Source organism: Parasteatoda tepidariorum, chromosome 4 (genome assembly GCF_982258835.1).
Source record: "Parasteatoda tepidariorum strain Cologne lab strain chromosome 4, Ptep-v5.0, whole genome shotgun sequence".
Classification (NCBI taxonomy): Eukaryota; Metazoa; Arthropoda; class Arachnida; order Araneae; family Theridiidae; genus Parasteatoda; species Parasteatoda tepidariorum.
Window position 1 is genome coordinate 27,712,175 of NC_141758.1, and position 23,979 is coordinate 27,736,153.

General features: G+C 26.9%; 1 protein-coding gene across 2 annotated transcripts in view; it reads left to right on the forward strand.

The window, feature by feature from the left end:
- Positions 1 to 23,979, forward strand: part of LOC107443229 (uncharacterized) — a 117,384-nt gene that overhangs the window by 52,216 nt on the left and 41,189 nt on the right. For both annotated transcript variants that reach the window (XM_043048580.3, XM_043048581.3), the window contains exon 2: positions 7,000 to 7,083. The gene's annotated coding sequence lies outside the window, so the exon portion shown is untranslated. The remainder of the gene's footprint in view (positions 1 to 6,999; positions 7,084 to 23,979) is intronic.

Consider the following 23,979-nt stretch of genomic DNA (forward strand, 5'->3'; position numbering starts at 1 on the left):
ATTTCATTCATGTTCTTATAATGTTTTTAGTGAATACTGTATTTTTTTTTAATATTGCCTTAAATTAGGACTTTCTAGTGATACTATCTCAGTACTCATCTTGTTTATTAATTTTTTATTCGTGTTTTGTTAATATTGCTACAAAAATTTATGAAAGAAGATAAAATAGTTTATAAACTAACTTGGTATTATTGTGAGAATAACTAAAAATATAGTCATAGTGTGAAGTGAGACGATAACAAAATTTTGTAAAGTGTTATTCAGTAGCTTATAAAATAATTTTAAATTAGTGTATTTAAAAATTTTCGATAACGTGTTTACTATTATATGAGGAATAGACCATGTTATTCAGGAATAAGGTTTTTATTTGTTTTTAAGTTATTAAATTTAACGAAATAAATACATTTTATAAATTGTTCTTTTAAGTAGTTAAATTTTGTTTCTAATTGTTTCTTTTATTAGTTGAAGTTTAATTGGTACGAAAATATTCTTTAATATTATAAAATTAAATTAAATTGTGAAGATATTCAGTAGTATCCACTATTTTGCCAATTTGTGTTATTTTATAATAGATATATGTGGACTGTGTATTTAGTTTTTCTGTTTAACACTTTTAGCAATTTTAGAATTTCACTAGAATTTTACCTTAGACTTTGTTTTTTACTTTCATTTATTAAAATTTAAAATAATGGTAAACATTATTAAAGAAATCATGTGTAATAATATTCTGATTCTTTTGTTTTACTTTAAGTACACTTTTTCAATAAACCATTTTTAAATTTTTTTGGAAATTTGCGAATTTTATGTTATATATTCTTTTTTTAATTTTTATCTTAATTGGTTCGAACAGTAAAGAACAAAATACTATTATTTTAACTTGATTATTTATACTTAAATTGCGTCAACTTAAAATGCTTTTTTTAAAACTTTCATTGAATTTCAATGAATTTAAATTTTTAAATTCGAAAGCAAAACTGGACGCATATCAGGTAGAAAATCTTATCGTTTTAGAATCAAGCGCGTTTTGAGAAAATTAATTTTTATTTATTTAATTAAATAATATTTAAATTGTATTTTAGTTTAATCTTTTTTTGATTTTGTAAAGAACACAAGGTTGTGTTTCACTAAGTGTGAAATTAATAAGGTCTTTCTGTCTGAATGATTTTGAGATAACTACGTTAAACGCAAGGAAAAAGCAGTACGTGATTAAAGTTTACTTTACTGTTAGTGGCAACAGATTGAACGGTTACACTTCGTCTAGAATTTTAGTCATTTGCAACGTGTATAGTTCTGTCTTTATTTCAAGGCTCCTTTCATTTATTTAGTCTTTGTTAAATATTTTAAATTTTTTTTAAAACTTAAATAAACTAACCATTTTCTTGTGTCTCTATTTATTTTTTATTATATATATAAAGGTGATGTTATAAATCTCTTTTATCAAGGAAAATAAATAATAACACAGTTTGAGTGTTAATAGGACGAAGCAATGCTTCAATATTATTTTGCAGGAAAGGATCGTCTGTATTTTTAAACGGAAAAATAATCGTTTGAATATTTTAAATAAAAACTCTTCTTACAAAAAATCGATAATTTGACGAAGTTCTTTCCTTCTAAATACAAATTATTAAAATCAATGTACAATAATAAATATTTTTCACGTTTTTATGAATACTCTTTAAGTGATTGGAGCAAATTTATTTAACATTAAACAATTAGATCACAAACGTTTTTCATTTTCACTTTCGTTTTTCTGTACTCATATTTTGCCTCATTTCCATAATTTGCATTCACTATTACATATAAGTTAATAGTGTTATTCCAATTTTACGCAATATATAAATTATATTATTGAAATTTTATTGCAAATCTTGAAGATAATATAATTTCAAATTCTAGCGAATTTATTATGAAATAAAAGTTTAAATTCGTAATAATAATAAAGTTAAAAAAATCATTATTTTCAAGATGGCTTGATTAATGATCTTGAAATCATTTGACTTTTTTGTACTTAAAAGTTCCTGTTAAATATAAATTAAAATTTTTATTCTATTATTATGTATTGTACAAAATTTTGTATCGAAGCATCATTCGAAATAATGGTATTAATATAATTCCAAATTATATCATATTTTATTACAGAATAAAAATTTTCAACTGTCGATAAAAATAAAATAAAAAAAATTCTGATTAATAAAATCATTTGATCAATATTTTTTTTTATATTTCAATTTCTCATAAAGTTTGAAATAATAATGTATCGTTAAACTAAATAAGTTATGTCACTTTTAAAGGTAGGCATTTTTAATTAGTTATTAATTAGTTATTAAAACATCTTCTGTGTGTTTAAAAATATTTTAATTAATTTTATATTTATCTAACTAATTAACAAAAGTAATATTTGATTTATCTTAAAACTTATTTAAACGGTATCATGTAGCGTATATGTTTATTGATATGATACTATATATAGATATTTTCAATCAAGAAGTTTTAGGAATTTAATGTTTTTTTAAACTGTATAATTTATATCTACTTTTAAAGCTTGGCACTTGTAATTAGTTATTAAAACATCTTTTACTTATGTGAGTAAAAGCATATTTTAATAAATTTCCATGTTTATTATCGAATTGAAAAAAAAAATTTATTCTAAAACTAAGTTAAGCGGCTATCAGGTAACATATATATCAATTCATACTTGATGCAGATATGTTTAATAAAAATAATGTTATGATACCTTTTAGCATATCCACTTAGGACTTAAAAGAACAAGCGTGTATTCAACGCATGAGAGCTGATACATGACAATATTTGAAAAAAATATTTTAAATAATTTCATATTAATTATCTAAATAGAAAAATAATAATTGATTTAGTTTAAAACTAATTAAACGGCTATCATTTAGCTTATATATTTATTGATACTTGATACAAATATGTTTCATAAAAAATTTTATGATACCTTTTACCATTACCACTTAAGGACCCAGAAGAATAAGCGTGTACTCAACGGGTGAGAGCTGATACGGGGCAATATTTAAAATATTTTTTAAATAATTTTATATTTATTATCTAATTTGAAAAATATTAATTTATTTATTTATAAACTTACTAAAATGGCTATCGCATGGCTTATCTATTTATTGATACTTGATACAAATATGTTTAGTAAAAATTGTTATGATGAATTGTTATAATTATTTAGGGTCCAAAACAAGCGTGTATTCAAAGTGTGAGAGTTGATACTTGAAAATGCTTGAAGAAATATTTGATAAAATTTCATATTTTTTATCTAATTCATTTAAAAAAAAACAAGCAAAAGACTATTTATTTAAGAACTAGTTTAAATGGTTAGCGGCGTATTAATTGATACTTGATACAGATATGTTCTGTAAAATGCAATGTTCTGATGCCTTTTAGCATAACCACTTAAGACCCAAAAGAACAAGCGTGTATTCAACGGGTGAGAGCTGATACTTGATAATGCTTGTAGAAATATTTGATATAATTTCATATTTATTATCTAATTAATTATTAAAAAAAGAAGCAAAAGACTATTTATTTTAGAACTAGTTTAAATGGTTAGCGGCGTATTAATTGATACTTGATACCGATATGTTCTGTAAAATGTAATGTTCTGATGCCTTTTAGCATAACCACTTAAGACCCAAAAGAACAAGCGTGTATTCAACGGGTGAGAGCTGATACTTGTCAATGCTTGTAGAAATATTTGATATAATTTCATATTTATTATCTAATTTATTATTAAAAAAAGCAAAAGTCTATTTATTTTAGAACTAATTTAAATGGTTAGCGGCGTATTAATTGATACTTGATACAGATATGTTCTGTAAAATGTAATGTTCTGATGCCTTTTAGCATAACCACTTAAGGCCCAGAAGAACAAGCGTGTATTCAACGGGTGAGAGCTGATACGTGACAATATTATAAAAGAGATTATGACTTATGCGAGTTGTGCCTCATGACCTGCGTTTTTTTCTTTCTCTTCCCTTCTCCCTTTATTTCTTTTTTTATTATTTCTTTTTAAATTAGTTCTTTTTTTTCTCTCTCTTTTGCCTAGAACTCTTTTCCCTTCCCAACTTGATTTTCGCGCCTTGAGCTACCTATGCGTGCGCGCCTTTCTTCTATTCTAGTGAATTTTTCTTTCTTTTTTTTGGGGAAAAAAAAAGAAAAAAAAAAAAAAAAAAGGCATCCCTCGATGACATGTTTGTAATTCTTGGATCTGAAATTATTCTTAAGAAGTTTGTTTTGTATTATTGTTACAGTTCAATTACTTAAATAAACAAAGTAGTCGATATTTAATACGTTTTAGTATTGAATCCTATCTATTGTAATTAATAATGTTGTTATAATTTATACAAACGTTCTCATTAGAAATTTCATGTTCTTATACCCATATTTAATTTAATCAAATGTTTCTTCTTTTTTGTTAATAATGATGTTAAAGTTTTATATAATTGTTACAGTTCAATTACTTAAAAAAGCAAAACAGTCGATATTTAATACGTTTAATATTGAATACTACCGATTGTAATTAATAATGTTGTTATAGTTTACACAAGCGTTCTCATTAGAAATTTCATGTTCTTATATCCATTTGATTAAATTAAATAATTTAATCAAATGTTTCTTCTTTTCTGTTAATGATGATGTTGCAGTTTAGGTACTTAAATAAATAATTTTTTGTACCCGTGCTTTAATTAAACTATCAAATAACTTACAATTTTATTTTTATTGTTGATATAATTTATATCCGTAAAATAACATTTTATAATAATAAGGTTAGTTATCAATAAAGTATAAATATCAAATAAACTAATAATATCAAAATTTAAAAGCATCAGGAAAACATTATTTAACGTTTCTTAAAATACCTTGCTTAACATATCAAGTATTATATTGTTTCATTTAAACAGTTAAGTAGCTCATTATTTGACATCAGTTAATATTCACATTGAAGCTCTCAATTATACCACAGTTTTATGTATTGAAACAAATAAATAAATAAATAAACTTAAATCTTTCATACCAAGTAAATGCATAAAATGTCATATAATTCGTTTTGTAGTTAAGAATATTATAACAATTAAGGTATCTAAAATATGATAGAAAAATATAAATAAAAAAACATCTGTCACGGAAAGGAAAAAAAACGACTGTCACGATTAGATTGCTAAATATATTATATTTCATATTTTATTCCACTAATTTGTACAAAGTGTTGATAAATAGTATTATATATAGGTAATGGTATTAAATCAATTTGAATACTTAAAAGACAAAATTATTTAGTATTTTATATTTTTTTTTATGTTTAAATAACTAATTGTATTTAAAATAATGGGGTTATGTATTAAATTAGTTTTTTATAACTTAAACGTTCAAAATTGTATTTTTGTCAAAATAGAATTGGAGATTTGAGGATAATATATTATGTTTTTTTAATCTATTATTTGAATTTTTAGAAGGAAAACAAATCATATTTTTTAAGCAATTCTTGCATGTTGTGTAAAATTTGAATGATGTTACATATTTGTTAAAGAAATAATTTCATAATAAAAGCAGTAATTTGTATCATTTCAATTTTTTTTTCTACAACCATGTAATAGTTTTTTTTAAATAAAATTTAAGCAACTTACAAATGTTAAGACCTGTTTTTTTTTAAAAATAAAATTATATATTTTTCCTCCAAAATTTCTTTTATTTGAGTAAAGATAGTAAAATCTCAATAATTTGTAGAATTTATTTATAAATTTTACCACATGTGTAAACTAATTTATTTGTGTCAATAAATTTTTTCAAATTTATAAAAAATTGACATTTCATAAAAAAAACGACCAACCTTTCCTTTTTATATTGCATAAAGAAAAACATGTAAAATAGGATTTGAATATTGAAATATCGAAACTTACACATCTATTCCAAATTTTTTCTGAATTTAAATTTGGTACATTTTCCGAAAATGTACCAAACTTCCATTTACCATTTTAATAACCCAAATGTTTTTATTTTACAATAATAATTATGAACTCAAAATGTATCACTTCTAAAATTACATACATGCAAAATAGAATCACAAATAATTTTCTCATCATTTATATTTACCATAAATTTATATTAAATTATAAGTTATTCTCAATCATGTGAAAAATTTTACATTTCACATGAAACAGCCAATTTTTATTTTACAATAACATTAATAAACATACACTTCAGATTGAGCCGTGATGGCACAGTGGTTAAAGTACTGTCATTGTACTGTCATTGTGAGGAACGGGGTTCGATCCCGGCTTGAAGCCCACCCAGCTTTAGATCAATGGGTACCAGCTTGTCTGGGAAGTAAAGGCGGTCTGTGCGCAGTGATGGCCACATTAATACAATCATGCCGATATGGTCTCGAAATTGTATAGTCTAAACTTCTATGACCGCCCTGGCCCACAACGGACTATCGTAAGAATGCTTTATTCTTTTACGATATAGATTATTAAAAATAATGTCTGTAGAATTGTAAACATGTTATATAGAATTCCAAAACTATATATGTCTGTAAAATTGTTTACATACAGTATACGGTGTATGATCTCAAAACTGTACTCCAAAACTTGTTGGAATTAATTTACATGTTTTGGTACAAATTCCAAACTTATAAAAATATACATTTCAAATGTAATGAACCCAACAATTTTCATTATACATTAAAATGTGTAAAAAATTTATAATTCGCATTCTTAAAAACATCTAAAATAATCTAGTATTTAATTAAATAATAGAATAATAATTTAATAAAAAAATAATAATTAATTAAAGCGCATGTGATCATGACGTCACTATGTGATTTTTTTAAAAACCAATATGCATTTATCAAATAAAATTTGTATAAATAACTATTTGTTTCATTCCTATCACGTTTCTTTTTAAGAAATCGTTTGACTGTAACTTGAAAACGATTTAACTACATTTCACTTTTTTTTTATTTTGCAGATAAACTGAAAACTGTTTCTTGCTGTTGAGGCTAAAGATAAGGTGATATACCCTAAGTACTTCCAATCCTTATGATGTTGCAAGGTGAGTTTTTTCAAAGAATTTCCTAACCAATGCAATATATTCTCATCTTTCCAGAAACCGCTTTGTAAGGGTTAACATGGCATCTCATAGGGGGGATAGTACTGTGAGAACGTGCCCTTGGATAACTTGTAACCCTTTTGAGATAGAAGAGTCTGAAACTTCTCTTTTTTAATATTATTTCTGATGCAACTGAACAACTAAACATGTCAAGTAATCTGCGATTTCTACGTGCAACGAAGTTAAAGGAGCAACTATTGCCAAGTTGCTATCTCTGAAAAAAGGCGAATTTTACGACTTAGGAAAAGGGTGGACTAGTTTTTTTCCCGTCCAACTTAAATCTCCAAATACCTGACAGAACTCAAGACTTGTTCTTGTGGTTGCCCCCTTTTATTTTGTTCTTTTTCAGAACAAAGCGTGCATTTTTCTGTACAAAAGGGGATTCTAAAGAACTAAACAAGGACTTTGACAGCTCTGTTGCTTGTCTGTATAGTCCTGCTGTATTTATGAAACGGTTTGGGATGTTTAGGCTGCGATGAGGTTGTTATATCAGCAAATTTTTTTGTTCTTCGTTCTTTACTTCTTCTTCTTCTTCTTTTCTTTTCTTTTTTTTTTGTATTTCGTTGATAAAATAATAAGAAATGCGACGTTTCTTAAATTATGCAACAATACCTGCTTTCAAACTTCTAAACCATTTTTAAGGGATCTAGAGGGTATTTCTTAATAATAGTTTCAATTTTTTTAAAATATATATTATAGCCTGTTTTATTATGAGCAATTTGACACCGAGTACATAACAATGCCGAAAAAAACTTACAAAAGTTTAGCAAAAATATTGAGTCCCATTCAATGAAAGCATAAAATAATTCACCATTTTTCTAAATTGGAATCGTCTGCAATCTCAAGTATTTTGTTAGTTGTAATTTATTTATAGTTTTGTGTTTAAATCTGTTTTTCTCAATGGGATAGCTGCTAGTGACGTAGTGTGGACTTCTCGATCTTGATTGGTTTTTGAAACGTCACATTTGTTTACGTTAGCAACTGTTCTTTCCATTCCATTTCGAATGAGCAAAAGCATCAAGTATCAATTATCTTACCCATTCTCTTAAGAGACGCATTTTATATTCTTTCCTAAAGATTCTTTCACATAAATTTCAATTCTTTCACTATATATATGTAACTTAACATCAAGACACGCACGAAGCCATGTTGAACATCAGCAAACTAATCATGCATCGAAGTAGCCAGATACACAAAACAGAAATATGTTACGGTTACATTGAAATAGAAAGAGTTAAGTAAAAGCTGTAGACGAGAAAGAATTATATTATAACAAATGCGATGTGCGATACATTGTTGTATTTAATTAACTTCATATTAATTAACATTCTAACTTATACGGCGAAACTTTGTTCGACTTGAACACGCCGTTTTGTTTATAAGAGATCAGCTGAAACTGACGTGATAAGTCACATGTGTGGGTATCCGTGATGTTCTTTTTCTTGAAGTGCAAGACCCAATTGAAATCGTTTTATCTTGCGCGCTAGTTTTCTCCACTTCTAACAAACCCATTAAGTTAAAATTTGGTAGTTGGTTTGAATATAACATGTTTCTTAAATTCATAGTAGCACTTGAATAATTTTAAATATTTTATATTTTTTTAGTCAAAATAAATTGTTTCTTTTTTCTAATTTCAAAAAAACGTTTTTTTTTTCAATTTCTTTGAGCTAGTATGGTTTTTGAAAAGAGCATATTTAAGAGAGTATTATATTATATAAGAGCATTGAAAGCCTTTTAAAAATTGTTTAAAGATCATAATATTGTGTTTATGACTATTATCGTGCGCGCAAGACGTTAGAACATCTTTTTTCCCCCTTCAAATTTCAGCTACAAAGGAAATTAAAATATAAAAGTTTTTTGCATTATTTTACAAAAGTATCTGAATTTAAATAATTTATGCACTTATGTTTAACTCCTATGAAAAATTCGGAATATTAAGTTAAATTTTAAATAAGTTATAAAATGTCGAAAAAAGTTGTACTTTTATGCTTCTTCAATGAAATCAAAACCTCCTAAACCTTTTAAACAAATTATTATTGTTGATGTCATCAATATTTAAGCCATATTTTTTATTACATATTTTTTTCAAAAACTGATGAACAATAGTATGCTTTACAACATTTTTAGGCATGGCATATATTTTTTTTTATGTCGAACTCTTATTTTTCTTATGCGATTTTTAATAGTTTTCTTTATGAAAATGTTACACTTATTATCTTAACATCATTTTCGAAGATGTATTTCAACTATCAAAAGAGATATTAAAAAAGAGAAAAGAAAACGAGATAAAGAACGAAACGAAAAAGGATTCATATATATTAATCAAAAAATCTCTCTTGCTCAATATTTTGGAAAAAAATATTATTTTTATTTATTTAAATATTTTTTTTATTTATTTATTTACACATAGTTAATATTTTAAATGAAAATCAAAGTGAAGCGTCTTCAATATACTCTAAAGCAGATTTTTTTTTAAAACAAAATAAAAGATTTAAACGGTGTGAAATAAAAACATTAGGAAGCAAAAATAAAATTCCTTTTTATTCTATAACACAAAAATCCTACACAAAACATAACGCTTCACTTCATAACGATACCAGCATGTCGTTTGCATTCATTACAAAATGTGGAAATCGCTTGTTGACTGATCTGGAGATAAATGTCGTCTGCTCAAACGATAATTTAATTTCGTCCTCGGCATGTTCTCGCGTTGATATATGTTATTTTCCTACCACTGCTTTTACTCGGCAGAAGATATTAGGTCACAGTGACGTACTCGAGGATTAATACCTGTAGTCCATCCAGTGCTCTACCCTGAAAACCTCACCACGAGTTACCTAAGTTGAGCAATTTCATGCAAAATAACTTGTGATTATGCAAAGAAGAGGGGGTCTTTATAGAATGTGTCCGTCAGTTTGTCTCGATCGCAATCACCACTTTGACCCTCTTTCGGTGATTACGATTCGAATCATGGTTGAGTGTGTGGTCAGATTTGTTATTTACTTCTCCGGTTATCTTTGTTTCGTTTTTTTTTTCAATGATCGTTTTTTGATTAATTTCGTAATTGTTCGTAAAAGTTTGTGGGAAAGCTATTGATTAAAGGGGAAACATAAATTAACTGTTTCGAGTATTGAAGTTTTCGATTTTCCCACATTCGAGCAATATTTGATAAATTGTTTTGGTGCTTAGATTTAATTTTTTTGACTAAATATTTTAATATCGATTAATATTTATATAATCGAAATAAAACTTGAATAACTGCTTATAGATTAATTTTAATATCCATAGATTAACTAAATACACATGGTAAATTTGAAAGATTGAATTTATGTGTTTAGTTAATCGTTGTGTACTCAAAATTTTACGTTAAACCTCACATAACCACGCGTTTAAACCTCACATTAAATAATCTCAATCTTTGATTCGAAGGTACAGATTTGATCGTGGAACAAGTCATCAAAATTAAATCCAAGATTTAAATCAGATTTATTCGTCAAACATTTGTCTCACATCAATGTAAATAGAAAAACCTATTTAGATTTTTTCACTAGGTTTAACTTTTTAGCTATAAAAATAGTTTAGGTTAGCTATAAAAATATTCTTCCTTGTTTGGAAAAAACTTATTTTAATCTGGATCTTTCAGTCTAAGAGTTTTATCAATTACAATATTTCATAAAAAAATAAAATTTTATTATTATGTAACTCTTGACTTATTGAATACTTAAAACTTGTAGAAAAATCTTATGAGTTATGTTGAAACTTGCAGCTTTCTTCTTAGCCAATATTTTTCTCTAACAATTACTAATTTAAAAGAAATTATCAATTTATGAAAAATAAATTAAATAAAAAGCAATTTTCTTCCATAGAGAAAGGTAGTTGGCAGCATTTTAAAATGTTTTAAATTTCTACTTAATTTTTTTTTGATAAATCCAAATTCTCTTACAATATGAATTTATATCCTCATACATGTGTGTAATTTGATCTGCAAACTGAAATATTGATTATTAAAAATCCAAGTCAATAATTTTATATTTTTGAACTCGATTTTTACTTTTGTTTATAGTTTGCATAGTTAAATTTTTTGTAATGAACTTATAATTTTCAATTCGAATCAAGTAAAAGAATTGTAAAACAGACAATTTCATTGTAGAATTAAATTCAAGATGGATCAATTTTCATAATGAAAATTCCATAAAAATGTCGATCAAATTTATATTCTGCACTGTTAAAAATGTTGGAGCGTTTGAACCAGAACATTGTTTGAATTTGCAACAGATTTAATACGATACTAATTTAAACAATATTATTATTCAAACTAACCCTTCTTAAATAAGATAACAGGATATTATAATGTAACTTAAAGAGAAACGCGATTGAGTTTATTTATTAAGTTTGCAAAAAGCTAGCATAGCATTCAAGGTGCCGATATAATAATTCAACGATGAAGCGATTTCTCCGATCGTTTCGAGATTTGAACAGTTCTTTTATTGTGAATGGAGAATTTTATCGTAATGCTACACCATTAAAAATTTTGTAAACTGTTCTACCGTGATATTGTTCAAATTTAGTCTGTTAAAGTGTGGCTCACACCTTTGTTTGAGAGCTGGAGCTTGTAAATTATATTCTGGAAGTAGACAAAACAACAACTGTAAAATCTGTCGTAGCTGTAAGTTCTTGGAGAGAGGGGTACTAGTTCAGACGCTGACCACGACGTCTGACCCTCTGACCGGGATCCAAATTGCCTGTCATTCCTACCATGACTGTTAAATGTACAATACCGTAATTTAATCAGAATATTTTTCTCCCTGTTAGATATATTTCAATTTTATAATCAATTAAACAAAATCTGACGTTTTAGTAATGTTTTCACTGACACTTAAACTTGAAATCTTATATATTTTCATGTAAATAAGCAAAATTCTTAATTAAATAAAGCTTTAGATTGAAGAATTATGTTTAGTATAATTAATAATAATTATTATTTGGTTATTAATTTTAATAATGAAAAATAAGTTAATTTTAATATGCTTCTAGTTTCAATCGTACTGCAACATTTCTTTTGTATCTTTACGTGATATTGTGATTCTATTTGAACGAATACTCAGTTCGTTGTAACATCTTATTGAGGTTGCAATAAATTTTTTGCCTTATTGGTGTTCGATATACCGAGATTATGGCCTAACGCTCTGTTTTTTTTTTTTTTTTTTAAGTAACTATATATTTATTTTATAAATAAAAACATTTTATGTTTACATTTCTGATAAATGAATTTTATTATAAATGGCAAAGCTGCGTGATTATCAAAACTTATTGTGCAGAAATAAATCAATTGCAATGTCGCCAAGGTTCTTATTTTTCTGATCTCGCTTGCTGCATCCCCAAGTTCGAATAAATCAACCACACCCCTAACACTTTTTATTGTTCTTTATTTAAAAAAAACAATACTTGAATAAACTTAACATTTTTCCCTTACCCCTTCTATTTAAAAAACAAGAATTCGTTGTGCCCCAGTCCTAGGCGTTCACCTTCAAGGACTGCGACTTTCAAAATGTGGGCTGAACTGGGGAAAGGCCCTTTAAAAAGATTTTTCTGTGCACGCCCGACCCTTTCACTTGAGATGCAGGAGGCAATGGAACAAAAAAGAAATGTAATTGTTTTCTTTGGGGATTCTTTTAGAAGTATTTATTACACAGCTTGCGGGCGATAGCGTGAAAGAATTCTTCTTGTCGTTTGAGGGCATTTTTCTCTAAATGTCGTCGAGTTTTATGATCGTTTGTTCGAATTTGGAACGTTATCTGACGCAAATGCAAGATCTTTTAAGAGGGTCGTTTCTCATTTATCCGTCACGAGTCGTATTTAAGATTTTAGAGGGGTAGGGAGAGATATCAGACGATATGTTTCGCGCTTACGAATGAGACAAGGATCGTTAGGATGAAACTTTTTCACTTGAATTTATCGTTTTATAAAAACCGTATTTTCTGCCTGTAAACAACATCAACAAACACTGAAATCAGTGTATCTCAGACAATTCTCTTTTCATTAGAGAATAATTGCCCTAAGAATATCAAAGAGATATACAGCTTGTAAACAAAAGCTGTTATAAATTTCCGACAATCAAAAATTTAATTAAAAATGTTTGAAATTTTTTTTTATGTATGTATGTAATGTAAAATGTATTAATTTAACTAAAAATGTATTGTAAAAATCTATGTAGTTAAAAATATATATAGTTAAAAATATATAGGTGATCGATAAAATTTAATTAAACATTCTTAAGAACTAAAAAATTTGTCGTATAGGTGCTGTAGGTAAATCTATATATCTATTTACAGCATTAATTAACCCAAAAACTTAAGCCAGTGTATCTTAAATTTGCTTGTTATAAAATAATAAAGAGATTTATATTTAGCTTTTAAATAGAAGTTTATTTAAATTTCTGACAATCAAGAATTTTATTCGATTATTGGTGGTATATTATTTCGGATATTATCAGGCAATTAAGAGTTTTATTCTGCCGTTAAATTTTAAAATTTCTTAGGTTATTAAGGAAACTTGTTTTAAATTCTCATAAAATTATGTTATTTGTTGTATAATTAGTGAAATGTAAACAATTAATGAAATTGAATTGCAGTATGTGACAAACAATTTGAAAATCAACCCTTCTAAAGTTATTTATTCTTAATCGAAGTGAAACTTGCTTAAAGTTTAAAACAACAACAATTAAAACATGTTTCATTTATGATGCTATGAGTAGTTAATATAAATAATACGAGATCATTTGTAAGATCTCTACAATGGATCAAAAAGTTTAAAATTCTTCAATTTTTAAACATTTCTCAGAAATCACTTGTGCATAAATAGCAGTCTTTTAAATATCTTCTACGCACAAAGAGAAAAAAATAGTAAAAAAAGACAAGAAACTACACTTGAAGAAAACATTTTTTTAGATAATTTCTCTTTCCATCAATCACATTTCTCATTCACATCAATCACATTCCATCAATCACATAATGGTTCATATAAATGATGCGACGATCGAAGATACATTGGATCGAAGAGCTTAAAATGTTTCAAATTTTTAATCTTTCCCATGTATCAATTTTTGTTTGATTGCTTTAATTATTTAGTTCAGTTTTTTTAACAACTGGTTAAAAGATTTTATCATTAAATAAATTTTTAACATTTTTTTTAGTTGTTACAACATGAAGTTCAATAGTTTAGTTCAATTATTTTTATCATTAACATTAAAATCAAAAGTTCATATCAATTAGGTAAAATTATATTGACCTTTAACATTCCCGATCTTATAACATTTAGTTTAAATATTTTTATCATTAACATTAATCGCTTTAAACACTTAATTAAATTGATTTTCTCATTAATTCCAATTTTTTTCAGTCTTTTTAATACTTAGTTCAATTTTTCATAACTAATAGTACAATTTTTTTCACCCTTTTTAATTGCTTTTAACATTATGTTTAACTGGTTTCGTCATTTAATTCAAATTTTTAGCATTTATCATAATTCCGTTACATTAAAATTTAATTCAATAACTTAAACTCTAACTATCAATTATTTTTATCATTGATTTCAAAATTTTGTAGTGTTTACTTTAATTATTATTATTATCATTGACTTCAATTGTTTTCTTCGTGAAAAATAATACTGAATAACTACAAATTCAATTGTCGATTCGATTTTCTCCAGCCTAACGTTTCTTAGATGCATTCAGACTGCAATTATTTTAAATTAAAATCGAACCTCAATTATTCCGTGAGAAATTCTGAGAGGGAAAAAAACATCATTTATTTACTTCTTGTCAGTAAATTATAATAAAAGGTTTATTCAAATAAGAAAAACGCAAGTATTTGACGTAACCCTCTATGAAACATGTGGATCAAGTTCAATTCTTGCTTCACAGTTGGGAAATAACAGAAAATGGGAACATCGCGTATTTAAAAGAGAAAAAAGAAGATGAATTTATGCTGAAGAAGAACAATAACTTGCTTGGACTTAAAGATCTGGCACACTCCGTCAATTTATGACTGTTTCGATTTCATTTGCGTTCTTATGCATTGGACGTGAAAGTCCTTGCTACTGGTTGTCAAAAGAAAGAAGACATTTTGCTTTTCAGAGAATGCTTGAATTTACTTCTTACGTGATTTAACTTTTATTTGTTCAATTGTTATCTATAATTTGAAGAAAAAAAACTGATAAGAGATTTTTTTAAACATTTACTATTCAAATCAGGATTCAGCAAATAATTGATAACAATTTAATAAGTAATATGTAGACATGAAACCAGGTGGCGAGTAGAAAAAAAAAGTGGCGACTTACAATAAATGAATAACTGGTCGATTTTTCCCGTCGTTATTTTTTTGTCTTTTGGGATTTTTTTATTGCACATCGAATTTTCTTGCATGGTGAAGTCAAGTCAGTATGTTTAGCTAAATTTTGTCACATACAGTGAAACTTCTCCTAAAGGCCACCTCTACTTAAGGGCCACCTCTATTAAGGGCCAATATTTTGAGGAACGAAAATTTTCCCCATAGACATAATGTTAATTTTCCTCCCATTAGAGGGCCACATTTTCCTGACTACCTCCAATAAAGGCCATTTATTTTTAAAAAAAATTTCTCAAAAATTATATTGTTTTAAGTTTTAAAAAAATACAACACATATTTTTTTTAAACTTATTTGTTAAATTTTTTCAGGAGTTCAGTCTGATTCAGATAATGAGAATGAGTCCCCCGTGCCATATTTATCAAACCAAGAAACGCTAATAGAAGTAAATAAACTGATATCCCAATCCAAGGCATTAATAAATGATGCGAATTTAACTAATTTGTTCTATAGAGTTAAGGAATCATTAGAAACTAAAATTGTTTGCGAAAAAATTGTAAAAAGTAAACAAACTTCAATTGAAATTTTTTAAACATGTATAAAAACTTAAAATGTTAATAAGCAGTTTTTTTCTACATAAATTTTGATTTCTTCATTTTATTTTTTGGAAACCCCCATTTAAGGGCCACCCCTCATAAGGGCCAATTTTCAATCGAACGACAATTGGCCCTTACCGAGAGGTTTCACTGTATTTAAATTATTTTTATTGTTGAATTAACGTTTTTATAGCTGTAAATTATTTCGATTATGAATTTTTAAAAAAATATATAGTTTACTCCTAGCAAAATAAGGAAATAAATGAGCAAAAATTGGCAATTAAATTTTTTAAAAAAAAAGTAAAAAAAAGAAGGAAAGAAAAATGGCGATTTAAATTAAATGAATAACTAGTCACTTTTTCTTCTTCTTTTTTTGGGGAGGGGGGAATTTTTTTTTATTGTGCATCGAATTTTCTTACACGGTGAAGTCAAGTCAGTATATTTAGCTAAATGTTTTCGCATATTTATGTTATTTTTATTGTTGAATTAACTTTTTATAGCTTTAAAAAAGTTCTAATATAATTTTTTTTTAAAAATATGTAATTTAATCCAAGCCAAAAAATAAATAAATAAATGAAATAAGCAAACATTGGCTATTAAATTAATAGGGCCAATCGGTATTGGTCACAGCCTCATTAGATATGATTAAAAAATGGCTTTTGAGTAATTAAGAGTCTACCAGTCACCGGCTACTAGCTGAAAATTTAAATTTTCATGTCCGATTATACAGTGCGAAATTGTACTCATATCATAGTACTCTCAGAAGCACTGTTGTAGTTCTTCGAAATCTTAAATTATTTTCCATACCAATTTTTTAATGGGGAGCTGAACCATATTTTTGGCAAAAAGTTGCCGGAAGAAAAAGTTGCTGCAAGCTGCCACTAGTAATTTAATCCCAGTTCTTTGCTATGATAGTTCAATACCATTAACTACTGAGCCATTACGGCTCAAGCTTTAGGCTTGTGATATTTAGCTATGTTTTTTTGGGTTTTATCAAAATAATTTTATAATAGATAAAACTACGAGTTTTTTTAAACTTCAATGTTACAATGATGACTTGGTTTTCAATTGCAGCAAGGGTATTTGTTAATTTAGGATGCTTTTGTACTTAGTTTCTTATGAAAAAAATATGCGTTTTTTTTATAAATAATTGATGCAACAAAACATTTATAAAAAACACATACATGTTGCTATTTGGAGTATATTATAGTAATACTGTGTAAAGTGCGCAAAATAAAAGAAGGAACACTTTAATCGCATTTACCATTAATATGGTTACAAAAGGAACAATAGATGCGGAGAAATTGCTTCAAGCTTACTTAAAGGCATTTTTAATTTAACGGTACTCACAATGATCGGGAAATCAATATGGAGCTGTCTGTAGGTCTTTGAATTTAAAGTGGTCTGAAATAAGATATTTGAAAATAGAATCTATAAAAAATAATTTGAAATCAAAGTTTTGTGCTATTGTCACGAGAACACCTCGCGACAGAATGTCTGAGGCTGCCTGCTGCTATGGAAACAAGAGTAAAACCATTTTTAAAGGGAAAGAATTGAAAAATCACGTGACCATCGCAACCTGAACCAATGTGAAGCTATTAACCCCACCCTCATGTTCTAAGTTACTTATCTTGGTAACCACAGTAACTGCAAGTAAGGGAGTCGGAAGCTCTTGTTATCACCGAACTATACACTTGATTCCCTTTCCTACAAAAACATTTCTTGCACCTTCCTACAAAAACATTTCTTGTACCACACAGTTGCACCTTCACAAAATGTTTGTAAAGTGTAAAATATAGATTTCAAATGTAAAAAAAGTGCTGAAATATAATTTTTTTAAAAATTACTAACTATGTTTCAAGCAGTTTGCCTCTACTTGAAAACCCCCTCCCCCCCAAAGAAAAACGAATTGCGTCATAATTTTTCTTAATAACTTTAATATGAGTTAAATAACTAGTAAATATTCAACTCAAAAATTGCACAGATTTTGACCTACTCACTATATTACACTTATTTAGTAAGAAAGCTGATAACGTAGTTCCGAAATTAAACATCATTGAAACCTTTAATCTGAAATCAAGCATTTAATGTCCCGAAGACAAAAAGCTTGCATTATCTTAATTCAAGACTGACGATATATACAAATCATTGAACGTTTGCATAGATAAAACGATTTTAACGAATCCGTAGATATATTCATAAAAACACACCGCGTCTGATTCTAATTCTAGGCGATCACACCACATAACCAAACCTGTTATCTTAAAAACCATTATTAATAAACTAAGTGGTATATTCTACAAAGTAACATCCTTTCGAGTTGATGGCATTTTTAGTCCTCTACTCTTCGATCTTTATTTAATGAGACTGACCGACTCACGATCATGGCTGTGGTCAGGTGGGTCTCTTCCTAGGGGACACCTCCCTACAAATCCATGTCAGGTGAAATCTGCGGGGCAGGCAGGCAATTTCATGACGACCTCATCGTACTGCAAGTCCATCCAACAAGCCGTTGGGTACGGATATATATATGCATCAAAGGCTTGCCGATTTCCGGACTACCTTGACAAGGTAAGGGGGTTTTTCTGGGTCGTGATTATCACACGCCCCGTTTTGCCCCCCCCCCAGCATCCTCCTTAATTAATATTCACAAGAACATTTGGTGAATATTTATTATCAACTAAGCAATTATCGGTAACGGCGATGCTGTTTTGCGTATCGATGGGGGAAAATGATCCATCGAGTATATTTAGAAGTGAAAATCCTATAAGAAATTTGTACACGTTCAGTGGGCATTTGTAATAAATGGACTGACATGAACGCTGAAGTTTGTTTCCTTTAGTTTTCACGTTAGGTTTTTTATTTCTTGTATAAAAAAATGGAAAAGGCAAAACCTGTAAACAAACGCACAGAAATTATTTGGTGTTAATAATTTATTTACTAGGTATAATCGGCGAAAAATACATTTAACGTGGAAGGAAATGCCCTATTATATCGCCAAACCGCAAATCTGCACAATGTTATGTTAATCCTTGTTATTGAACTTTTTAAACTCAATCCTTCATATCTTAACACCTCCGATTTGAAAAAAAGAATTTTTCTAATATAATAGAATGCATAATTTTAGCATAACACTTTTTGTTAGTAGTCATCGAAATTGTGAAATATTATATAGTATTATACACTATGAAAAATCGGTACCTTGTATCTTGGTCGCAGAAATTTGCTGAGTCTTAGTTCACGATAATTTGTTGCATGAGTTAATTCATTCATAGTTGTTTTCGCACGGAGAAAAGAGTTCTTGTAAAAATATCGTACTGTATGTTAATGAAACAAACATTCCTGGTAAAAAAAAAGAAAAACAGCATAATTCTGGGTAACACGACCAAAATATACGGTATTTCAATCATTCATTTGGTAATTTTTCCGTTCGAATGATAATGGTTTACCGAAAATATTGGTTTTCAAAATTTTAGTTTTTAATACCACATATTTAGCAGAAAATACAAAACCGAATAAATGGTTTTTATACCATGCTCTAAGGCATCCTGATAAAATTTCCAAATTTTACGACATATTTTATCATATATTCTAATGCTTTATTTTATTGTTAATTTTACCAAGATTAATGGCAAAGCGCTTCGGTAAAAATTATCGTGCTTTTTGGTTTTACCGCAGTTTACCATATTCCAGTAGTTATGACCGTAATTTTATTTTCAGTGCAAGATGAACCATAATGTCTTGTAATCATGTATACGACGGACTAACTTGTACTATAGTAATTTTCACCCTGACAACTAATTAAGTTAGCTACAAAATCACACGATAGGTCGGATTTATATCGGACTACTTGATTCAACATTGGTTTGAACTTTTATCTATGCTAGGGGAATTCTTGTTCTTTTGGAATGATTTGAGGTCAAAGTCAAATTAACTACGACATACACTAAATTTTCCATATCTTTTTTAGCACAGCAGTGGGTATTATTTACCTTACTTAAAGAATAGCATTTTTTACGTACAACTGTGTAATTATGTGTTGCTAATGATTCAAATGATTGATAATGATTCGAATGAATTCAAACTAGGTTATATACCGCTAATTCAGACTATTTAGAAACTAATTTATGATGTTAAAAGTTGATAATAGACCTGAAAAAACATTGAAATTATTATTTATTATCATTTAATTAAAATACCAAAAAACCATATTAATTGACTAGTATATAATATGACTACCTTTAGGAATATATTTTGACAAACACGTAGTAAACAATTTTTGTTTCTTTTTTTATGATCTAATTTGTAAAATGTGTTTCTTGTAAAGATAATTATTCGAAAAAAAAGGAACTTGAAAATTATATAACCGTTACGCAACTAGCATAGTTAAATTTTTTGAATCTCTTTAACGGTTGTAATTGAACGAAACTATGCCAAATTCAATATCATGATAGATTAGCATTTTTAAAAAAAATATAACTCATCATTTCTCGTATTGAATTTCATTTATTATTAAATTAGATTCATCCGTTTATCCTAATTATTAGAATACATTTTCTCTAAGAATTAGTAAAAAAAAAAAAATAAACAAAACACATTTTAACCATCTTTAAGGAAGTTGTCAATTGCCCCGGGGCATAATTAATCGGATATTAACTAGTTGATCAATTGACTACGTTAGTAGAATATCAATGAAGACCAATAGCATCATCCTAATTTGAATAGTAATCGTTCATTATTATCAAAAAGCATTAAGTCAAGAGAATTTTCTTTTCGGATTTATTATAACTAACGCAATTATCTACTACTGCATTTATAGTTGTATACTGTTTTATGATAGTTTAGGTTTAGGTTTTGCCCATAGGCTTGCGTTTATTACATTTCACTTGTTATGGGTATTATTATTTTAACTATAGAAACGATTTCCATGCTCTGTCGTTAATGTTTTAATGATGTCCACGTGTGGATGTTTTAATTAAGATAATATAATGGCTTTTAAACTATGATACATTTATTGTTATTTTGTCTTGTTATATTTTCATTAATGTTTTTATGGTGTATGGGGAAATTAGCTAAGAAATGTTTCAAAATAATCTGTTCTTAATTATATTAATAAGTAGCTTTTATCTTCTTTTTTTTAAAGTAAATTTGTTTAAATGAGGCAAAAACAGTGAGTTTCCAACATTAAACTACATGGACGCATACTAATTCACTTTCAATGATCATCTTTGGAGAAACTTTTTTATATGAGGGTGAAAATGCGATGATTGTAAGATTATGAATAGACGTACAAATTAAAAAATGTAAATTATTATTATTTTTTTAAGTAAAACTGTTTATATGAGAATAAATCCGTAAGTTTCCAACATTAAGCTGCATAGACTCATTTTAATTCACTTTCAATGATCATCTTTGGAGAAGCTTTTTTATATGAGGGTGAAAATGCGATGATTGTAAGATTATGAATAGACGTACAAAACATAAGAAACATAAATTATTATTATTTTTTAAGTAAAACTGTTTATATGAGAATAAATCTGTGAGTTTTCCAAATTAAGCTGCATAGACGCATTTTAATTCACTTTTGCCGATCATTCTATGGCTCGGTCTATGATGAAATGTTTTTATATAAAGATTAAAAGGCGATATAAGTAAGATTTTCCTAAATAGACTTCAAAGTAAGAAACAGAATGGCCAGTAAATAATTTAATGAAATATTTCTTCACTATAAGAAAATTGCCTCTCATTTTCTTAAAAAAGAAAAATACTTTTCAAACAATCCAATATATTAAAAAGATGCGATTTTAAATGGTTTGAGAGTTTAATTTTGTCTATCCATATTAATATGCTCTGAAAAAATGCAAATTTTTTTTGACAGATATATTCTGTCGACTCTAAAAATATAATTTTAAAAAAATCAAGTAAGCTTGTGCTTGATTTTTAAAAATCTTTAAAAAGTTAAACACCACACATATATAATCACATGTAAATTGGTTGAAACCTTCGTAAACGAATTACAATAACAATCAAGCTTAAAAATTTATTATACAAATTTTTTTGAGCTTTAATTTTTTTTTGGGACTTATTTATTAAACGATTATTTGTGCGCCATAAAAAGAAAGTTGTGAAAGAAAAAAGTGTTTTTCATTTTTTTTGCTTGTAATTACTACAGTAGGTTGTTTTAATAGTGAGGTTTCACCGGAATATATTAAAGTTGCTAATTGGTTAAAATGTTTAATGAATTGCATTAGTTAATCTATTGTTATAAGAAATTTCGTAATTTTTCCTCTAAGTCTTTCTCTTTGAAGAAATTGTAATATTTATATTCATAACTAAAGCCTGAATGCACATAAACATTATTTTATAGTCAAGTCTTAATTTTTAATTATAATTTATATTTATAGAATTTTTTTAATAAAAAAATATGAGGTATATATTTTTATTGTATGTATTATTACAGAAAATAGCCTATTAGAATCTTTAACTATTCCAAAAGCTATAAATATACTTTTTTATTAAATATTTATGCGCAAACTGTCAAAAAAGTCTAAAACATAATCCAAAACATTTTTAATGAAGTTTCTTAAATCTGCAATAATAGTAAACATTGAACTAAATAGGTTCATAAAATTTTCGCAATACTAAATTTTCATACGTTTCTTATAAAATCAATACTTCTGATAAAAAATATTTATTGCTTTAACCAATAATAAAACTTAATAAACTAAATAATAAAACAAATATGTGAAACTCTTTTTATTTACTTTTCTTAATAAGGTTTATTGAATGTTGAAGACTAAATAAGCAAAGTTGCTTAATTATCAATATTATTTAACTTGTTTACCTAACACTATTCAACCATCTTTTTCCATTAGAATATTTCAATTAAGATTTTTTTTTGTTGAAAATATTTAATTAGATGCGTATTTAAGATTATTCAAATTACTTTTTTTAGATTAACATCATTTTAATACTTTATGCTTGAAAAGGTTTCATTATTTGTCTTCATAATAAGTTTCAACGAAGAAGATGTGTGTAAACAAATATAATAATTAAATAAATATAACAATACATTTAAAATATAATATTAAATTTTAAAATCTAACATTAAATAAGAAAAACATCTACAGAAACAGCTAAAGAAAATTTTGATTGAGGTTTGAATCATATATATATACATTTTATTTTAGATATAAAAAAAAATATTCTTAAATTAATTAACGATTTTAAAGTAATTAAGCTGAATATTTTTCAAATATTATTGCTTTGAAAAGAAAATGTATTTTTTAATTACTTCAAATGCTTGAAAATATTGTTTATATTAAATTTAAAGTTTATTAATATTATAATTAATTAAAATAAACTGTATGTTGTAGTCTAACATTATTCATTATTGTCGAAAAATTATTATAAACTTAGTCCCTTTCACTCAGGCTAACCATGGGAGGTCTTCGTTGTTTTACTCTTCATGTCCAAAAAGCGGTAGGTTATTTCCATAAAAAAACAAAACAAAAAAAAACAAAAACAAAAAAAAACAATTCCTTCACGGTGGCCAATTTTTCCGTTATACTTGATCCAGGAGTTCCATTGTCTTCTGGATTGGGTTCAAAATAAGAAGGCTAAGGAGTTGGACATAGGTAGTCTTAAACTCAGAATTGGATTAAATGTTTAACACCGGTTATAAAATAAAACATCTTAAGAGAGAAAAGATTGAAAAGCTTATTACCAGGTACTATTTTTATTTGGTTTGACTTGGCGTTTTTTTCTTAATTGCTCATTGTTCGAAAAGTTTGAAAAAACTAAAATTTGTTTTTGAATTTACGTTATTTCTGTTTCCAAACGCGTTAAATCATCTTTTTTAAAGAACCTGAGTCAAGATTTCTCCCATGTTTACGGAACC